General features: G+C 35.5%; 1 protein-coding gene and 2 long non-coding RNA genes across 4 annotated transcripts in view; all 3 read right to left on the reverse strand.

The window, feature by feature from the left end:
* The window catches only part of LOC133530962 (m7GpppX diphosphatase), a 52,124-nt gene that overhangs the window by 20,975 nt on the left and 9,866 nt on the right, over positions 1 to 21,283 (reverse strand). The window lies entirely within an intron of this gene.
* Positions 12,043 to 14,724, reverse strand: LOC133531102 (uncharacterized). 2 transcript variants are annotated; one of them, XR_009801452.1, is made up of 4 exons: positions 14,607 to 14,724; positions 13,584 to 13,658; positions 13,280 to 13,447; positions 12,043 to 12,215 (listed from the first exon to the last, which is right to left on the reverse strand). It is a non-coding gene; the product is annotated as an uncharacterized LOC133531102 (long non-coding RNA). The 2 variants fall into 2 exon arrangements; XR_009801453.1 differs by lacking the exon at positions 14,607 to 14,724 and adding an exon at positions 13,890 to 13,908.
* Positions 16,042 to 17,984, reverse strand: LOC133531103 (uncharacterized). The gene is made up of 2 exons (XR_009801454.1): positions 17,890 to 17,984; positions 16,042 to 16,241 (listed from the first exon to the last, which is right to left on the reverse strand). It is a non-coding gene; the product is annotated as an uncharacterized LOC133531103 (long non-coding RNA).

A 21,283-nucleotide genomic window follows, 5' to 3' on the forward strand; every position in this document is an offset into this window, starting at 1 on the left:
TGTGTTTCGAAAGCTTTGACAAAAGCTCTAGATCTACGGTTTTCATTAATGTAATTATTACTTTGCCAAATCTAGAAATATATCAACATTTAAAATATATTTTCGGAATTGTTCCGCCGCTAACTATTTTTCATTTGTAATATCTATAGTTAGCGAGGAAAGTCGGTTTTGAAAGCTTTTTCTGAAAGCCTATGATAGCTGTCTACGTTGGTGTAAGTTTAAAAGCGTCTTAATGTCTAGAAGTTCGTTAAAGTTAGTGATTAGTGTCAAGAAGCTTTCGGCCGCTGACGTGGCCAATGGATATTTTTCGGGACACAAATTTTAAAAGTGATATAATTGTGTTTCGAAAGCTTTGACAAAAGCTCTAGATCTACGGTTTTCATTAATGTAATTATTACTTTGCCAAATCTAGAAATATATCAACATTTAAAATATATTTTCAGAATTGTTCCGCCGCTAACTATTTTTCATTTGTAATATCTATAGTTAGCGAGGAAAGTCAGTTTTGAAAGCTTTTTCTGAAAGCCTATGATAGCTGTCTACGTTGGTGTAAGTTTGAAAGCGTCTTAATGTCTAGAAGTTCGTTAAAGGTAGTGATTTGTGTCAAAAAGCTTTCGGCCGCTGACGCGGCCAATGGATATTTTTCGGGAAACAAATTTTAAAAGTGATATAATTGTGTTTCGAAAGCTTTGACAAAAGCTCTAGATCTACGGTTTTCATTAATGTAATTATTACTTTGCCAAATCTAGAAATATATCAACTTTTAAAATATATTTTCAGAATTGTTCCGCCGCTAACTATTTTTCATTTGTAATATCTATAGTTAGCGAGGAAAGTCGGTTTTGAAAGCTTTTTCTGAAAGCCTATGATAGCTGTCTACGTTGGTGTAAGTTTGAAAGCGTCTTAATGTCTAGAAGTTCGTTAAAGGTAGTGATTTGTGTCAAAAAGCTTTCGGCCGCTGACGTGGCCAATGGATATTTTTCGGGAAACAAATTTTAAAAGTGATATTATTGTGTTTCGAAAGCTTTGACAAAAGCTCTAGATCTACGGTTTTCATTAATGTAATTATTACTTTGCCAAATCTAGAAATATATCAACATTTAAAATATATTTTCAGAATTGTTCCGCCGCTAACTAGTTTTCATTTGTAATATCTATAGTTAGCGAGGAAAGTCGGTTTTGAAAGCTTTTTCTGAAAGCCTATGATAGCTGTCTACGTTGGTGTAAGTTTGAAAGCGTCTTAATGACTAGAAGTTCGTTAAAGGTAGTGATTTGTGTCAAGAAGCTTTCGGCCGCTGACGTGGCCAATGGATATTTTTCGGGACACAAATTGTAAAAGTGATATGATTGGGTTTCGAAAGCTTTGAAAAAAGCTCTCAATGTACGGTTTTCTTTAATGTAATTATTACTTTCCATAACCTAGAAATATATCAACGTTTAAAAAAATATTTTCAGAATTGTTCCGCCGCTAACTATTTTTCAGTTGCAATATCTATAGTTAACGAAGAAAGTCGTTTCTGAAAGCTTTTTCTGAAAGCCCATGATAGCGGCCTACGTTAGTGTAAGTTTGTAAGCGTCTTAATGTCTAGAAGTTTGTCCAAAGTAATGATTTGTGTCAGGAAGTTTTCGGCCGCTGACTCGGCCAATGGATATTTGTCGGGAAATTTGTTTTTAAAGTGATATGATTGGGTTTCGAAAGCTTTGACAAAAGCTCTGGATTTACGGTTTTCATTGACGTAATTATTACTTTCCATAATCGAGAAATATATCAACATTTAAAAAAATATTTTCAGAATTGTTCCGCCGCTAACTATTTTTCAGTTGCATAATCTATAGTTAGCGAAGAAAGTCGTTTCTGAAAGCTTTTTCTGAAAGCCCATGATAGCGGCTTACGTTGATGTAAGTTTCTAAGCGTCTTAATGTCTGGAAGCTTATCAAAATCACTGATTTCTGTCAAGAAACTTTCAGCCGCTGACTCGGCCAATGGATATTTTTCGGAAAACAACTTTGAAAAGTGATACGATTGGGTTTCGAAAGCTTTGACGAAAGCTCTGGATTTACGGTTTTCTTTGATGTAATAATTATTTTCCATAATCTGGAATTGTATCAATATTTTAAAAAATTGTTTCAGAATCGTTCCGCCGCTAACTATTATTGTGTTGCAATATCTATAGACAGCGAGGAAAGTCGGTTTGGAAAGCTTTTTATGAAAGCCCACGATAGCTGCCTACGTTGGTGTAAGTTTGAAAGCGTCTTAATGTCTAGAAGTTTGTCAGAAGTAGTGATTTGTGTCAGGAAGATTTCGGCCGCTGACTTGGCCAATGGATATTTTTCGGGAAACGGATTTGAAAAGCGATTTTTATGGTTTTAGAAAGTTTCGACAAAAGCTCTTGATTTACGGTTTTCATTTATGTAATAATTACTTTCCGTAATCTGGAATTGTATCAATATTTAATAAAATATTTTCAGAATCGTTCCGCCGCTAACTATTATTGAGTTGCAATATCTATAGACAGCGAGGAAAGTCGGTTTTTTAAGCTATTTCTGAAAGCCTATGATAACTGCCTACGTTGGTGTAAGTTTGAAAGCGTCTTAATGTCTACAAGTTCGTCAAAAGTAGTGATTTGTGTCAAGAAGCTTTCGGCCGATGACGTGGCCAATGGATATTTTTCGGGAAACTAATTTTATAAGTGATATGATTGGGTTTCGAAAGCTTTGACAAAAGCTCTCAATTTACGGTTTTCATTAATGTAATTATTACTTTCCATAACCTAGAAATATATCAACGTTTAAAAAAATATTTTCAGAATTGTTCCGCCGCTAACTATTTTTCAGTTGCAATTTCTATAGTTAACGAAGAAAGTCGTTTCTGAAAGCCCATGATAGCGGCCTACGTTAGTGTAAGTTTGTAAGCGTCTTAATGTCTAGAAGTTTGTCCAAAGTAATGATTTGTTTCAGGAAGTTTTCGGCCGCTGACTCGGCCAATGGATATTTGTCGGGAAATTTGTTTTAAAAGTGATATGATTGGGTTTCGAAAGCTTTGACAAAAGCTCTGGATTTACGGTTTTCATTGACGTAATTATTACTTTCCATAATCGAGAAATATATCAACATTTAAAAAAATATTTTCAGAATTGTTCCGCCGCTAACTATTTTTCAGTTGCATAATCTATAGTTAGCGAAGAAAGTCGTTTCTGAAAGCTTTTTCTGAAAGCCCATGATAGCGGCTTACGTTGGTGTAAGTTTCTAAGCGTCTTAATGTCTGGAAGCTTATCAATATCACTGATTTCTGTCAAGAAACTTTCAGCCGCTGACTCGGCCAATGGATATTTTTCGGAAAACAACTTTGAAAAATGATACGATTGGGTTTCGAAAGCTTTGACGAAAGCTCTGGATTTACGGTTTTCTTTGATGTAATAATTACTTTCCATAATCTGGAATTGTATCAATATTTTAAAAAATTGTTTCAGAATCGTTCCGCCGCTAACTATTATTGTGTTGCAATATCTATAGACAGCGAGGAAAGTCGGTTTGGAAAGCTTTTTATGAAAGCCCACGATAGCTGCCTACGTTGGTGTAAGTTTGAAAGCGTCTTAATGTCTAGAAGTTCGTCAAAAGTAGTGATTTGTGTCAGGAAGATTTCGGCCGCTGACTCGGCCAATGGATATTTTTCGGGAATCGACTTTGAAAAGCGTGTTTTTTGGATTTTAAATATTGCGACAAAAGCTTTTGATTAACGGTTTTCATTGTTGTAATAATAACTTTTCATAATCTAGAATTGTGTCAACTTTAAAAAAAAAAAATCAGAATCGTTGCGCCGCTTACTATTATTCAGTTGCAATATCTATATATAGCAAGGAAAGTCGGTTCTGAATGCATTTTTATTTTAAAAAAATAACTCTTTATTGTTGGTATCAATTAGAAAATGTCTTTCTGTCTAGAAAAGGTTTTAATTTAGTTTTGTATGCTTAGAATCTTATGGCCGTACATTTTTTTAACAAAAACTCTAATAATCATGGTAAGTGTATTTTGTAAACAGTAAATGTGAGGATTTAATCAACATCTTCTGTGAATAATAGATTTGAAGCGTCTTTATGTCTTTAAATGCGTTTATAGTTAACTTGTGTAGTACGTAATGTTGGTGTCTGTTCAAGTCATTTTTGATACCTAGTTGGTAAAATTTATCGTGATACGCTATTATTTGTATAAAGCCCCACTTTTTTCTTCACCATTGACCTATAAATATCCTACTTAAGCTCTTTTTTATGGAAATACACGTATTAAAAGTGTTAACTTCTTAATTTGGTCGGGTTATCGTCGGCCGATAACTTTGGCCGCTAACTTCACACCGGTAAGATTTTCACGTTTCATGATTTGCCTAGGAATTTCACGATCTGCCTGATCTAACGATTGGCTGCTGACATATATAATGGAAATGGATCCTTGCCTGGTCAATGGTGGTAGAGTGGATACCTACGCATGAAAAAAAATTGGCTGCTACCTACGTTTTACTTTCAAGATTTTTTTTTAACTGACAGACATTAAAGTTTGAAAGGAAACTCCCATAATTATGAATATGTAATAAAACTTTACTTATTCATTGTATTGTTTCTCGACACGAAAAGAAAGAAAAATAACGTGTCGTGTGCAGAAAATACACAAATAACCCACACAAAATTTTTTTTGACGAATTTTACCAAAAGTCAAATATTCTTTTCCTAGAAGTACCTACCCTAAAAAGATTTTATTTAATTAATTTATTTATTTAAATTTATTTTCCTTTTAATTTTTTATTTTATTTAATATAAAATATACAATAATATTTACTTATCTAGTGTACATTATAAATATTATAATCCAAGACAGTAAGAACAGAAAGACAAGATTGTTTTCTCAGCTAGATCGCTCACTTAAAACTTTAAAAACAAGCCGAGGCCTATATAACTTTTATTTTTTTAATTACACTTTTTCTTTAGTATCACGATATAGATAATTACAACATAACTAATTAACTATGCCTCCTTTGAAGAACTCGCATTTATGGCACGTAGAATATTAATTTACCTATTTTTACCTATTTCCTATACTTGACTACAGAGCCCCCAGTGTAAATTTATGCGAATTCGTGACGTGACGTACGCGTTTGCGTTAAGTCTCATTTAGTATATGATTTAGAAACAGCGCGCCAAGCGGAACGTTTTGGAAACTCAAAATCCCTTACAAAATGAGACTTAACGTAAAGGTACGTTACGTTACGATATCGAATAAATTTACACTAGGGGTACTGAACCCTAAAAATACTCGTACTAGTAAAGGGGTCCACTGATTACCAGTTCCCCGGACGATATCGCCCTGTCAGTTATTCGCAAAAGCTGACAACTGCGAATAACTGTCAGGCCGATATCTTCCGGCGAACTGGTAATCAGTGGGCATCCCCAGACAACGTACCAAGAGTTGCACCGTTCTGAATGGCCTTTTCTTGATCTCCCATATCTGAAAGAGACGACATATTTTTTAATATTATGAACAACATTCGCCTGTTTCAAAAACTAGTGCCTACGCCAAATCTTGGGATTAGTTGTCAAGCGGACCCCAGGCTCCCATGAGCCGTGGCAAAATGCCGGGACAACGCGAGGAAGAAGAAGAGATTCGCCTGTTTCAAAAACCACGTGTGGCAAACCTTTTCTGTCTGGAATTTAATTAGCTTTCGTCTCGCCTTAAGGGAAGTTAGAACAAAAAGTTGAAATTTCCTAACAACTGACAGGCCGATAGCGTCCGGCAGACTGTTGGGCCCCTTTAGCCTTACACAATATTCACATAAAACCCATAGTTTCTGAGAAAATTATTATAAACACAAAAAAAACCGACTGCTTAAAAATAATAAATCAGACTTGTTTTAGTTGTGGATATGTTACATATATTTTTGAAATGGTATTTTACTAGCTTTCATTTGATATCCCCCGCCCCCCTTTTTTCATTTGCGGGCTCCATTTCCAAAATGTATATAGCCGACGTCACTAGCACAATTCTGACGTATTCAATGTCTAAATCCGTCTAGCCGTTTGGGCTGTAAAGCGTACCAAAGAAATAGAAAGAAATAGACATACTTACATACGCTCGAAAAACATTACCCTCCTTCTGAGACAGTAGGGTAAAAAGAAAAAAGGCGTTTGCTTTCCAATATGGTGTCTGATCACCGTGGTCCCCGAAGACCACGAAGCTCAAACTTTAAGACGTGCAAATAGGAATCCCAGCAATGTTATATGTCAGTTGAACCTCGTTTAAAACCGATATACACATTATTAACTCCTATAGGTATTTCTCCGACATCCATTTTAGTAAATTTGTATTGCATATCAATGACCTAACTGTACTCATAGTGTAAATTTATTCGATGGCGTAACGTGATGTACGCGTTTGCGTTAACTCTCATTTTGTATGGGATTTTAAGTTTCCAAAACGTTCCGCTTGGCGTACTGTTTCTAAATCCCATACTAAACGAGACTTAACGCAAACGCGTACGTCACGTCACGAAATCGAATAAATTTATACTAGGGGCTCTGATGTATCTTTGAAATCCGCTTAATAGTTTAGGCACTAGAAGAAAAAATATGATTAACATAATAAAATATGGTTTTTGTTTAATGAAACAAATGTAAAGTTGTGAAGGTCTAGAGAAAGCTACTAATATTTCTTTTGAAAAAATCCGGCCAGTAGTATAGGCTACATGACGTATAGAATCATCAGTACTTACACCCATTACTTTTCTTTCTGGTTAAGTCACAGAGAATTTTCCCTCGAAAAGTATAAGCACTAAATCTAGATAGATTCAGCAACTCCTACTTCTACTTTTTTCTGTACAATTTAATAATCTTTAACGCCATATTGTCATAGAGAACGTAAATTCAGAGTAAAACGCGAATTTCTCCAAGATGGTAAACATTTTCCAAGATGGCGGTAGTTGCTCGAGGTCCCCAAATGGCAAATGATATGAGCATGAAGAAGGGACCTTTAATTAACGTATATACTAAATTTGTGACGTTACCAAGAAAAAGGTACCACATTATTGCTTACCATCAGGAAAATAATTGCTTGTATCTTTATAAGAATAACCTGTCAGAGAGCGTCCTTATTACAAGCGACAATGTGGTACCTTTTGCTTGAAAACGACAAATTTCATGACAGTTCTGCATGCAAATGAAGTTGGGTGAGTTCCAAGGAAAAAATACTAATACTTAATTATTCTCAAATACTTATAAATAATAAATAAATAAAAAGGATTTTATTTCGGATAAAAAATCCATAGTTGTTAGTTACATTTTTACATTTTCATTTAACTTATAAAATAGTGTTAGGGGAATAACAAAATAATTTTAACCTAAATACATTGTTATTTCGCTACAGAGTGGAGTTTTGTCCACCGCTGCAGTAGAGGGGAGTCCCACCTGTCCAACAACGCTATCATGATACTGTTAGCGCTGCCCCGCCAGCGGCTAAGTAAAGAGGCGCACCGCTTCCGCATGATAGCCGCAAAGCCGTCTTACTTATAGGTAATATAAACTTTGTCTAATTTAATACCGTTGCCAGAAAACTCACAAATTAAATCTCGGCACTGAAATTGGTGGTATCGTGGTACCAAGACGAGAAATAACCATAGGTAATTAATTATATTATTACAATAGAATGCTCATGAAAGTATACGGTACGATTATGTGTACGGTCAGCTGCAGAGAAAAGACATAAGCTGACCGTACACATAATCGTGAACAAGGTAAAAATATACGAGTACTTAGCAAATACGTTGCGCTGTTGAGGGATTCGTATTAAAAAAATGTTTGTATAATATTTTTCTACGTAACGTAACGCTTATTTATAATTCGAAAAAAAAATGTAACATAAGTATCCTACGAGTATTCCAAACGATAGATTCGTTTTTAAAATGATATGATGGAACAAAGAGACAACTATGCAAACAAAATTATACTTCATGAGCACTATACCAAGGTACAAAATTCCCTGTTAGCTTATTCTTATATCAACACTATCGGCACAACATACAGACCATACCATACTGATGTGAGTCATCAGACATCATCAGGCATCGTCGTGTTCTAAAAATATTCATAACTAGTTTTAGCCCGCAACTTCGTCTGCGTGGAAATGGAATTAATAATAATAATATTGAGTTTTATTCCCTACTTAAGAAATTATTGATTACTGATACAAATTTCTACCCTCCGTTTCACCCCCTTAAAGGATGATTTCTGGGATAAAAACTACTCTTTGTCCTTTCCCGGGACTCAAATTATCCCTATACTAAATTTCATCTAAATCGGTTCAGCGCTTTAAGCGTGAAGAGGTAACAGAACAGACACACACTTTCGTTCGCATTTGTAATATTAGTATGGAAGTATGGAGGATGATTATGAAAATGATATGTACATAAATTGATTGCTCAGTACACCTAGTATTTATCCTATAGGGACAATATTATCCAAGTGTCGGAAAGGCTAAGTGTATGCAACGACATAGACTGATATTCATAGAAACTGAAATTTGCTTCCAGATTTTTGTTTTTAAATACGGTCCTATATCTTTATCTATTAAATACTAAATATGTATATATTAAATACTAAACCCTAATTTTTTAGTAGAATTAAAGAATACATAAATCGATTAATTATTTATCTCATTAGACGGTCTTATTTGTTATTCGTTACGAATCTACATATCTAAATATAATTATAGGTAAAAGGATCAGGAAGAACGATCCAATCACAAACAATTTAAAAATCGCTATAAGAAATATCTAACTGATGTTGTGCAAGACATCGAAAACTTGACTGGAATAGTGAAGACTACGGATAATTTATTCAATAAAGTCGAATTCAATTTATTCAATGTTGTCTGAATGGAGACTGAACAATAATTAATAAACAATAATTCATATTTTTTGCAATATTTTAAATGAGCACTTACTTGTATATTATGCTCTGATGCACAAGTCTGATCAACAGTCGGTTCCACGTACAGCTCGCAACGATCTGAAATAGCTACACAATATAACCTCTTAATGTCCAAGTCAATGCGCGGGCGCTGCGTCATTTAAGCGCTTTACATAATAGCGTGTAAATAACGGGCGCGTTTTACTATGCTACAATTTACAATATATATAGCTCTCTTTTTAACGGATATGGTTAGAAAAAACAGGTAACCGGCGAATTTGTAAGTAACTTCAGTTTAAAACAGGCCTTTTATGAATTCTAGGACATTAGAAAGACTAGAGGGCCTGTGAGTACAGGGCTTTAGATTTTACAGATGTGGCAACATTTGAGCTATATTGCGGGGGTTCCCTGTTCTGTTAACAAGCTAATCAACGTACGTCCGATAAGAACGCGGCTATGGGTTAGAGCGGGAAACATCGTTCGGCACATGTAAATTAGTATTTTTACATGAAGTATCGTATCCAACATAATTCTATATTCTATATATATAAATGCACGTGTCCTGACTGACTCATCAACGCAGAGCCGAAACTACAAATGCTAGAAAGTTGAAATTGACACACTAGGTTACACTTAGGTACAAGAGCTCAGAAGCGATTTTGAGAAATTCATACTCTAAGGGGGTTAAAAAGGGGATGAAAGTTGTATGGGGTTCAAGTTTTATTATAAGCTAGGAACTTGACACTTTGTAAAAAGGGATTTTATTAAAATAGAAGAAAACGTAATTTCAGCGTTCTTGAAAATTCGTCCCTCAAACTGGTGAAAATGGGGTTGAAAGTTTGTATGGAGATCAAACATTTTTTGAGTGCAGGACTCGAAACTTTGTATAAAGGCATATTGTTAGTATTGGAAAAAAGAGTATTTCAGCGTTTTTAAAAACTCATCCCCTAAAAGGGTTAAATGTAGGTTGACAGTTTGTATGGGGTTCAAAATTTAGTTTAACCTAGGGACTTGAAACTTCGTAAACAGATAAATAATAATAAATAATAATTCAGCCTATATACGTCCCACTGCTGGGCACAGGCCTCCTTTCATGTGCAAGAGGGCTCGGGCTATAGTCCCCACGCTAGCCCAATGCGGATTGGGGACTTCACATACACCTTTGAATTTCTTCGCAGATGTGTGCAGGTTTCCTCACGATGTAAACAGATATTTGATTAAAAAAGAAGAAAAATAATTTCAGCGTTTTTGAAAATTCATCCTTCAAGGTGGTGAAAAAGGGGTTGAAATTTTGTATGTAGATCAAACATTTTTGTGAGTGCGGGACTTGAATCGTTGTATCACGACATATTATTAGAATGCAAGTAAAATTATATCAGCGTTTTTAAAAATTCATCCCCAAAATGGGTTAAAAAGGGGTTGATAATTTGTATCAGGTTTAAAATTTAACTTAAGCTAGGAACTTGTAATTTCGTAAATTGGTACTTCATTAAAAGAAAAGAAAACTATTTTAAGAGTTTTTGAAAATTCATCCCCCAAGCTAGTGAAAAACGGGTTGAAAGTTTGTATGGAGGTCAAACATTTATTTGAGTGCGGGACTTGAAACTTTGTATATGGGCATATTATTAGAATAAAACAAAAATAATTTGAGCGTTTGTAAAAATTCTTCTCCTAAAAGGGTTAAATAGGGGTTGAAAGTTTGAACCCATTACAAATACTTAAAAACTTCATAGAAAAACATGATGGAAGATTAAAAAAGGTAATTTTAACGTTCTTGATAATTCAACCCCTAAGGGGGTTAAAAAGGAGACAGAAATTTATATGTGGCACGAGTTTTCTTTTAAGCTAGGAACTTAAAACTTGGTTAACAGGCATTACCTCTATATAGAAATAGACGAAAACTGAGACATATCACCTTTTTTGACAATTCATTCCCTAAGTTAGTGAAAAAAGGGTTGTAAGTTTGCATCGGGAATGAATTTTTTTGTAATTCGTGATCTTGAAATGTCGTAAACAATAAGACACAATAATAGGAAACAAGAAAAGTGACTTCAGCGTTTTTGGAAATTAATTCCCCAAGGGAGTTAAAATGGCGTTCATTGAAAGTTTGTATTAATCCCCTAAATTAGTGAAAAAAAATTGAAAATCTTCTTAAAGGATTGAGAGGGATTATATCGAGAACAATTTTTCACTTAGGGGCTTGAAACTTCGTAGGTTGTGTCAGACAAATCTCATGCGTTGTATAATTATTAACAAGTGATTAACCGTCCCTACTGCTACCTTTTGCGGCATAATATTATATGCTCATGTATATAACCACTAACATACAAATGCACGCGTCCGAAGTCGCGGGCAACAGCTAGTATATATATATAAATGCACGTGTCCTAACTGATTGACTGACTCATGAACGCAGAGCCGAAACTGCAAATGCTAGAATATTGAAATTTACACACTAGGTTGCATTTATAAAAAGTACAAGAGTTGAGAAGCAATTTTGAGAAATTCAACCCCTAAGGGGGTTAAAAAGGGGATGAAAGTTTGTATGGGGTTCAAGTTTTATTTTAAGCTAGGAATTCAAAACTTCGTAAAAATATTAAAATACAAGAAAACAAATTTCAGCGTTTTTGCAAATTCATCCCCTAAGGTGGTGAAAAAGGGGTTGAAAGAAGAAAATGCCTAAAAACATTCATTATATAACTAGCTATTTAGTGTACTTGACATACAGAAAAATAAAGGATAACCGATCCAAAATCATATAAATGGTTAATTGTGAGCACGCTTAGTCCACCCAATTCTTTCGCACAAAACGCGCCATAGCGCTTTTATCGTTAGTCAAAACCAGTCCCATTTAATATCAGTACCTGGATCAAAATTCTTTTCGTTCCTGGGTCAAAACAAAGTTATATACAAGCGTCAATTTTTCAATCTCGCTTGTATCTCAAAAATATTATTCGAGTTCTCGATCAAGTTTGTAAAGTCCGATATTTTCTGTCAACGAGATTGAATCTTGAAAATTCGCTCGAGATTTCACGAGATCGAGATGACATTCCCTAGATGGGATACCTAATTGAGATTTAAATAATTGATCCAGCTATCGATTGAAGTATACATTTATTCAAATTACACTGTTTCAATATAATCACTTTATTTATTAAGTAGTTCAAAGCAACAGATGGTCACGCTTATCGTTCTTTATCTCTATGCATGTATATATTTATATAATTCTGTTTGACATTCCGTACGTATGTGTCGTAGTCTCGTCTGCTCCTGCAAAATAAACATATCATCAATATGAAGTGAATTAAAACAGCTTATTTTGGAAACAAATTAAATTGGGGGTGCCTCGGCAAATTCTACGAGCGGTCACCGAAGGGTTAAAGGGGAATACAAAATTGTGAAAATTCGCGTCACGTAGTATTATTTTCCCTTGATCCTTAATCTGGGGGCATTACTTGGCGGGGGCCAAGAGGAGTCAAACCAAGCGCAAAGGCACTACCTACCTTTTCTCGAAGCGCTTTGACGTCTTTTTAAACCCAACGGTTTGAATTATACCAGATAAACAAAATTCTCGCGATAAAATATTTTATAGTGAACTTATGTACTTTCGATTTTATTCATAAACAAAAAACGATTTCGTCACTGACTCATTCAGTCATCAAAACCCTGAAGTCCTAGAAAGCTGAAATTTAGTATGTAAGCTATAATCAGTACACAAATAACAAAAACATTCTAAAATTTAAATTTTTTAGGCCCTAAAGGACGTGAAAGGAGGGCTGGAATTTTGTATGGGGAATCAATAACCGCTGAACGGATTTAGTTGAAATTTGGTATTTAGATAGTTTTTGTTATAGGGAAGGGGACATAATAGTTTCAACCCCAAAATCACCCCGTAAGGGTGAAAAGGTGAAAAAGGGCGTCAGGGGGAAAAGGGGATTGATTTTTTTATGGGGAATTAGTAAAAACACATTGTATAAAAGATGCCTCAACTCTTTAAATTAGGGGATGGAAGATTGTCATAAGCATCTTACAAAAAGAAGCGAAATCCCACCAAAACCTTTTTCATGGAAAATGTTGCAAAGACGAAACCACTCGCACTGTCAAAAAATTATCAGTTCTCTTGTAGAGCCAAGCTTCTAACTCTACAACTTCTACAAGCCTTAACTTCACAAACTCTACACCTTAGTCAAAATATGTGGCCGTTTCATTACTACAAGAACTCTCATAATAAAAAATAATGAATAGTGATGATTTTTCACCATACGCCCATGTCACGGTAACGATACGACCAAGCCAAATATCAAGCTAAATTGTGTGGAATGCCTTAAACCTACGTTAATCCTGATGGTCATCCCTGACGGCTTGACGGCTGACGAAGTATCCGACAACGCCGCCGACGACGGCGCCCGCCGGGCCGCCGGACAGCCCACCCACGGCCGCTCCCACAGCCGTGCCGGTCGCTGCACCGACCACTCGCTGAACCGGCCTAGCGACACCTGCACCTTCACAAAACAATATTTCAATTTAATTCACGGCAAAATTTCTCCAAGCCGATAACTGGCGGAAAAAAAAATGTCTTTTGCCTACTCTGTCAGTGAGTGTAAGGGTAAAATTGTATACCTAAAGTACGGTATTTACCTATTCTGATACCATTATGAATGACTTCTCCAACGACGGCATCAGGTGCTGCATTATTCGCGTCCCCTTCCATATCTGAAACCAAAGAATGTATAAGATGTTATATCACCACAAGTTAACTCTACTTATCATGACAAAGTGTAATAGTGTCATAAGATGATGCGTAAATAAGCGAATATATTAAAGGAGAATAAAAGATATGGCGCGCAAAACGTATCACTTTTTGCGCACATCATAGAACAACAATGACTCATTCAGAGCATGAGAAATGTAAAATAATAAAATATTGTGCAACATAACCCTCACCGTTTAAAATTGCTTGATTATTATTAAGATTCGAGATTGTAGGTTGTGTTTATCTCAATTAGAGATATTATCAATTAAAGTATTTTTTACATTTAAAATATTGTTAACGATGTCCTGATATTCCGTGAAACGGAAAACGATTATCAAGCCCGAAATCGGGACTGATTTCGGGCCTGATATCGAGAAGGGTGGATGTAATTGGCGCTATACTTTTTATGAATGCGAAAAGCACGAAATACAGATCTTTCTTTTTTATTGAATCTATATATTCTTTTTGCTTTTGTTATTGTAGTAAACGCGCCCGATTAGTCATTAATATAGCACACAAATAGCTACCACACTGTCGTCAATACGTGTTTTTGACTTAATCCTCCCGTCATACCATTTACAACAGTTATATTGACAAATACAACCGAAAAAAAGTACCTCGGTAGGTACAGGTACCCTTTTGGCTAATAAGACACATTTGGACATCGACGTAACCTCTTCTGTTTATAGAATAAAATAAGTATTTGGCACTTTTCTTTCCACGGGCAATTAGTGCTCATCGAGACAATTCTAAAAACCCCTAACACAATTAGGTCGCGTTGTTTTATCACAGAGTTCCTATCGCCACCTTTTGTCGGGTTATTCCCACTACATACATAGTTACATTTGTAATAAATAAACAAACAAACTGGTCAAGCTAAATAAAACCGATTAATAAAAAACACTTACCGCAATATTACACAATTACACTAAATAAACAAATGCACTCCGTTGGCGAGTGGTTTAGTCGACATTCCGCAGACACTGAAATAATACGTAGATCAGTGTTGCCAGGTTAGTGGAAGAGAATTATCGTATTTGAGTTCTAAAATTATCGATCCGATGAAAAAAATCGTATGCCTGTCAAAACAGCACTACCCCTAAAATTTCTTGCAAAATAAGCTATGGTCCGATGTAAATATTCGTCTAAAATGCTAAAACATCAGTTTAATATTTTTATATGTTTGTGACAGATCCGAACGGCTTACAGGAAATTTCGACATTTTTGACTGACACCAAGAAGCCGAACACCCAAAAGGTCCCTGAAAAGAAATTGTGGCCTATTTCTGAGGGAAAGTGTCATATTTTGCTTCAAATACGTACGACAATGCTTTTTGGAACATACATCGTAACGGAGCCCAAATTATCGTACATGTACGATAATTATCGTACGCCTGGCAACACTGACGTAGATAATTATAAGTAACTACTACATAATACATACTATACTTGTATGAGCGTAGCATATATATGATATCAGTCTGTAGAAATAACCTCGATAGTTTCGCCCGGTGTTGCCATTTCAAAATTAATAAACATGCTAGAGACGGACAATCTAGTTAGTGCTTCTGAGCATTTTCCGCAAGTCGACCACCATTGTGCCTATAGACACGCAAGTCTAATCGAATTCTGCGTACCATGTGTAATGATTGCATTGCCATCATTAATGTCAAATTTCTATGAAAATATTTCGTTAAATAATGACACTCCTTACTTTGTTATGTCGGTGCAAAGTTAGCTTAAGGTCAGTCCAGACGTAACTATTTTTTCCCTGATCTGATAAAATTGTCTGCTGAAATCAGGTGGTGTGAACGCAAAAATGAAATTGGCTCACATTCGATTGTAAGATTACGACTGATCAAACAGAGGTACGGACGAAAGAATGCCAATTTTCGACATTAGTTTGCGCGTTTGAGAGCATTTGTTTTATTTTGATCTAAGATTGGTGATTAAATTGTGTACATGTGGACGCTAGATGAAATTGACGCCAATTTATTTTCAGATAAACTTGGTCAATTTGATCATTCCGTCTGGATGGGCCTTTAGACACACTTTATGCTCACATGAATGACAACTTTTGTTTTAAAATCTGTGTATAATTCAACTAACACACATTTAAACTTACACATTAATAAATATTTGTAAAGCACTTCACACATGTTACTTAATTCAGAATCCTAAATCGTAAGTGTACCCGCCTTTATATAGGAAGAGTCTGACTGCACTAAATAGGATTTTTTTGGATCCTAGTTAGGCAGCCAGCTAGGACGACTGATTTGTAAGGTGTGTGAAGCGAGACCAAGAAAGATTTAAGTATTTTTGTACTTATAAAAAAAACAACATATTTATTCCTATTTTTTATTTCATACAATCATCATAATGCTGCAAGAACAGTAAATAACTACTTATTTTTTCCACCCTGGCCCGAAGCCCACCCGACAAGAGATCCAATAACTCCGGCCACAGCACTACCAGCAGCGAGTCCAGCAACACCAGCTACAGTTGGCGGCTTTCCAGAAGTTTGGCCAGGTGTGGGTGGCATTTCTGAAATAAAGTAATTTACAATAAGTACTTTGTAAAAAAAAAAAAAAATTTTATACATGATTTATCGCGGACTGTATTTTTCTTTCAACAGGGAACTAATACTCATTGAGACAATTCTAACAAACCCAAACAAACACATTGTTTTACCACGGAGATCCTATGGTTACCTTCTGTGTCCATCATCAGATCGATCGTACCATAATATTCCATTATCACCCAAGTATGTGACAAATACAAATGTATGTGAAATTTAAGTTCAATCGAATAATTGGGAAGTTCGTCTAATTTCGCACGATTTAAATCGAACACATACCTTTCAAGTTAAATAAAAGCTTAAATAATTTTTTTAATATAAGTTTCTGGGATTTAGTGGTCAAGGGTTCCTAGTATCCTTACAGTCTGGCTATGTTCATCTGTCTGGCAAATTCTCTCCCATCTCTATCTCTGTCCACCCGTCCGTTGCTTTTCGCTTCAACCCTATGGTGTTGGTCTGTCATCGAAAGTCTTTAAAATAAAATAAGGATCCAGAATAAATATTTTTGATGCCAAGTTGCCATACAAAATAATTTACAACATAATTTTGTATTTTCTGTATATTTAATAAGCTTTTTCTACTAATGGGAAAACTTGGACTTGCGACCTTTCGAATCGCTCTAACCGGTCCGGGGCCGTTAAGACAGAACATTCTTACGATAGATGTCGCTATGCGCCTCCCTAAGAACGTTTTCACATTTTCCGATCCGATATCGGGTGTAGGATATAGCTAAAACACCCCCCACACACACACACACACACGCGCACACGCACACGGTCAGGGTAGATGGCGCTTTCTGGCAGTACTGGAGTAGCCTTCAATGCATGCATGAATAGTCAATGTAAGTACTACATTATAAAATAGTTATTAACATAGGTTTAGTAATAAGTATATACTATATAAAAACATGGAAATTTAATTCTGCAATAAATGTTTATTTATTTATATAAAACTGTCGGAAGCACCATCCGATATCGGATGTTGGAAGGTGTTCATGACAAAAAAGCCGCGGGAGAGTGCCATATGGCATGAAGTCCGTTTTTTAGTAATAATGATTTAGTAAATGCATAAATAAAAACAAAGGAGCACATATATTTTACAATCTACGTCCTTCCGACAGCCGACATCGGATCGGACAATGTGAAAACGCTCTAAGGCGTGTAAACAAAAAGGAAGGAATTGAGAAGCATGCTTCTGGTACCTAAGCCTTGGCAGATCAGTTGGTTAAGAGACATCGGATCGGTGTTTTTAAAGTTCTCAAGTTCGAATATAACTCGAAGCGGGAAATTTTTCCCTGATTACTTTAAATAATTATAATTCTCTCTCTCTCTCTCTTTGATGAAATACAATAGAGGAAAGTATGTTTGGAATTAAATACACAATAAGAAATGCAATTATTTTCCTAAATGGATTGTTTCCAGCTGATCTGTAACCGTCTAAAGCAGGGGGCCTAGTCAAGGTGCAAATCGTTTGCGCCGTAGCGAACGAAACGCTAATGTCTCTCCGTCGCACTTATAAGGAAGAGTTATTGAGAGACATTACCGTTTCGTTCGCTACCTACCCGGCCCTAAGAAACTAGAGCTGTCCATCTTGTTGAATAAAAAAGGTACTCACTGTTTATTTTATCTCGTACTGAACAGAGTTGATTACTCGGTAGAACTGATTCTTCATGCCTCAGGAAATTGTTTATATACCTTCACAGATTACAAGAATATACTAATATATAGTACTTACATTTAGACGTATAGGTACTTACCCGGCACACCGATATAGTTTTTGCATGTGGCAACATGATCTGGTGATACTGCGGTTCTTCCCAGTTCCGATGGAAAGTTACTTTCGATCGGACTGACAATGAAGGTATAAGTTGTTTATCTTTATGAATTTCATGATCTAAAGAGTACAACCCGAAAATAGGTTTGTATTAGTTGTGTATAATGAACGGACATAAGTGTATCTTGTATACCTATATGGGAAATAAATAAATAAATATAAAAATATATAATGACTATATATTTGGCCAATCGACGCCCGGATGGCCGGTAAGTCAGCCGACTAGTGGAGTCGTACGTAGTGAGTAGTCTCTTAGAAACTCCAAGCACAATACAACCCTTTATTGCCTTTTGAGCAACATAGACATTTTGTATGACACCCGCCTTTTGCGAGATTGACATCTTAGTACGTTCTTGCATTGTACGAGGAATAACGAGGTGAATAGAAGAGAGCGCACTAGCTTTTCGGCATTCAAACACCAGTGTTTGCCATTCGCTTAGTCATGAGTCTCATCACTCGAAAGAGCAACAATCACGCAGTCTGGTGAATGTGTTTACAATGTACCACTATAGGCTTGATGACGATTTTTTCATTAATAGTATCAGCCGATCAGGTTTGGTTTTACGATTATGCATTAAAGCAATACAAAAGTCAGAAATGATAGTCAAAGTCCGACAGTCGTATTTCACTCATGAAACGCTCCTAACAAAACGATAATTGAACGTGACGTCACGGTCCGACTGAGAATCCATCTTAATATTGAAAACAAGCATATTGCGATTTTGTTGGTCGTTTATATAAGTTTGAAATGTAAGGAATCGAATGGTATTATTACTTTTTACCTTTTTCAATGGAAAAATATCTGTATCTACTATAATTAGGGTTCCGTACCCAAATGGTAAAATCCGTCTCCGCTGTCCGTCCGTACTTCCGCCTGTCACCAGGCTGTATTTCATGAACCGTGATAGTTAGACAGTTAAAATTTTCACAGATGATGTATTTCTGTTGCCGCTATAACAACAAATACTAAAAAGTACGGAACCCTCTCGGTGACCGAGTCCGACTCGCACTTGTAATAAAAGAGAGTTTTTTAATGTTCATGTCACAGTTGTTGGATCCCCAAATAAATAAATAAAATAGTACATTACGATACAAGTGCGAAAAATAGGAAATTCGAAACGAGTGGCGATAAATTAAAACACGACCGAAGGGAGTGTTTTAAATCGACACGAGTTGCGAATTACCTATTCGCACATGTATCGTACAACGTTTTACAGTACATATGGCCCTTTAAATGTTCGACACAGTAACGTAATATGCTACTTCTCGCACTAGTGCTAAAAAGTAGCCCCATATGTACTGTAAACTAAATTTTGAAACTTTCTAGTCCTGTATTTTTTATCATTTCCATATGTAAGTATATTATTTTAATATACGTACATATATGCACATTATTGTGATAATTTGCTATTTGCTATATATTTTACTATAAAATACTTTAGTTATAAAATTCAACACGTGTCATCATCCCTATTGCAATATCTATCTTAGACTTTGTACCAATAATCTTTGAATTCTTATCAGATAGCGAGAAAGCAACCGACTTTATTCAAGTAAACATATACATCATGTCATTAACTACGACGTGTACTTTGAATCGTATAGTCATGTTAATAAAGGTTAGATTTGACAAATCTGCGCGTGATCGTGGATGACATGAAATATACTAATATACAGAACGGGGAATAACAGACGCTTCGTTTGACAGTATTGCCACAAATAGCACAACCCGATAACAAACCACGACAAGGGTACAATAATATTAATTTAATGACGAGTATATTCTTGCTTAAAATACATTTTGTTTAGTGGCTCATCTGAAAAGTTGTCTGTTATAACATTTTACGAAAGCTAGCAGTCCAGTCCTCTCTCCGTGTATCCTTGATGTTTTTTTTTATTTTAATATGGCTTACTGTTGATTGCCAGTGTCATGTCGATTTATATATGATAACAAACGTATTTCGGGGGCGCGAATTTTTATCAAACACAAGGTTGCTAATCCAAATGAGAATGTAGGAACGATAGTAAATTTAGATGTAAAGAAAAATCAAAACATTAGTACAATATATAAGTAACTAGGAATAAATGAGCCAATTGAAATTAAATCTTTAATTTGTTAAGATTACAAAAAGAAACTAGGGCCACCAAAGTGTCCCTATCCTTAATTTGCAACAACTCGAAAATGTGAGTAGGAAAAGAAACTTTTAAACTTAAGAGATCCACATCATGTTTATATAAAGGACAAGCAAAGAAAATGTGATTTTAGTCACCTTCGTCTACTCCACATTCACACAGAGAGGAGTCTGGAACATGGATTTTTTTTAAGTGGGCGGGAGTGCAGCAATGGCCCAGTCTCATTCTTATAAATCCTTGATGTTAAAGAACAATATACTATAAAAAAAATATTACGAATAAATACGTATGACACTGATGCGTCAAGGCGGTTAGTTTACTGTTTGTGCCAGTTGCGCGCCCCCTACGCAGAGGTTTGCATAATATTTATTAAGTTTGCATAATACCTATTGTAAAAACAGACTACTGCAAAAATAAGAAACAAAACGCCCTTAATAAATAAACATCGAGGTGCAATAAGCATAGAGATGAAATGATAGAGCCGGCAGATGACCGAACGAGATACTCTGATAAAACTTTCAGTAGGAGTAGCAGAGAAAGCGCTATGATTGTTTGTCCTTGTCAGTCTCATTTTTTTTTATTCCCCACCGTAAATTTTAGTACGGTTTATGGTGGGCAAGAAATAACCCGACCAAATTACGTAGGTTGTTTTTTAGTATGTTGTCAGGAATATTAAATAGTACATTACGATACAAGTGCGAAAAATAGGAAATTCGAAACGAGTGGCGATAAATTAAAACACGACCGAAGGGAGTGTTTTAAATCGACACGAGTTGCGAATTACCTATTCGCACATGTATCGTACAACGTTTTACAGTACATATGGCCCTTTCAATGTTCGACACAGTAATATAATATGCTACTTCTCGCACTAGTGCTATAAAGTAGCCCCATATGTACTGTAAACGTGTTTTTAATTTTGCGCATTGTTACGTATTGTCGGTCCCTCACAGGCGTACGCGTATAACACATCTATGTGATCCTATAATCTATGATAAACATGGATAAACGATAAACAGTATATATGTATGGGCAACCGAAG

This window comes from Cydia pomonella, chromosome 24, assembly GCF_033807575.1.
Source record: "Cydia pomonella isolate Wapato2018A chromosome 24, ilCydPomo1, whole genome shotgun sequence".
Classification (NCBI taxonomy): Eukaryota; Metazoa; Arthropoda; class Insecta; order Lepidoptera; family Tortricidae; genus Cydia; species Cydia pomonella.